The sequence below is a fragment of the Chinchilla lanigera genome, unplaced genomic scaffold, assembly GCF_000276665.1.
Source record: "Chinchilla lanigera isolate Chin_1 unplaced genomic scaffold, ChiLan1.0 scaffold00137, whole genome shotgun sequence".
NCBI classification, from domain to species: domain Eukaryota; kingdom Metazoa; phylum Chordata; class Mammalia; order Rodentia; family Chinchillidae; genus Chinchilla; species Chinchilla lanigera.
In genome coordinates, this window is record NW_004955538.1 from 1,476,271 (window position 1) to 1,477,116 (window position 846).

The window sequence follows — 846 nt, forward strand, 5'->3', positions numbered from 1 at the left end:
CACGTGGACGGGGCGCGGCCGCCCCGCGCCCTGCTTGGGGGGGTCAGCCTGGCGCACGTGGCCGCCCCCCTCGCCGTGCACGCGGTTGGAACGCACGTGTGAATCGCGAGCTCGCCACACCCGCGTGCAGCCCCGGGGTTCCCCTGCCTTGGGTTTGCCCTAAAACCGTACTTTCGCGCTAAGAATTTCCGGGCTCGGTGAACAAACCCGTGCCCACGCGGTGACGCCCCGCGAGCGTGTAAAGCGGGTCTCGGGCTCGGTGCAGTACTCAGTGCACGGCCTAACGTGGGGTGCCCCGGGGAAGCGCGCAACCCCGAGCCGCCCCGCTTGCCCCCCGAGACGGGGATTCCCCTCCGCGGGAATGTCGGAGCCGTGAGCCGCCCCAGCCCACAGCGGCCGGCTACGGCGGAGGGGCGCGCAGCTTCACCCTCAGGGCCCCTCGGCCGCCCGCCCTCGCCTTCCGCTCGGGTGTAAACGGACTGCGAGGGGGGCTCCTGCACACCATCTCTGGGGAAACCTGCTTTTCCGGGCCCTGAGGCCCTGGGGGAGGGGTGCCCGCGTGCGCCTGTGTGTGTGTGTGTGTGTGTGTGTGTGTGCGCGCGCGCGCGGGTGTGCCGACGCGGGTGTGTAAGAGGGAGGATGTCGTGGCTCTGGTCCTCCTGCCGCCCGGGCTGGGGGAGGAATGGGGATCCCGGAAGGAGGAGCCTCCCCTGCCTGACCCTTCCTGTCCCTCCTCTTTTCGCCCAGGTTCTGGTCTCTTGGAGATGAGCCCTCTCTGCCTCTCAAGTTCTTTGCCCTCTGCTCCCCAAGGCTGCCCAAGGCCCTCACGCTGGCTGCCACCCCAGC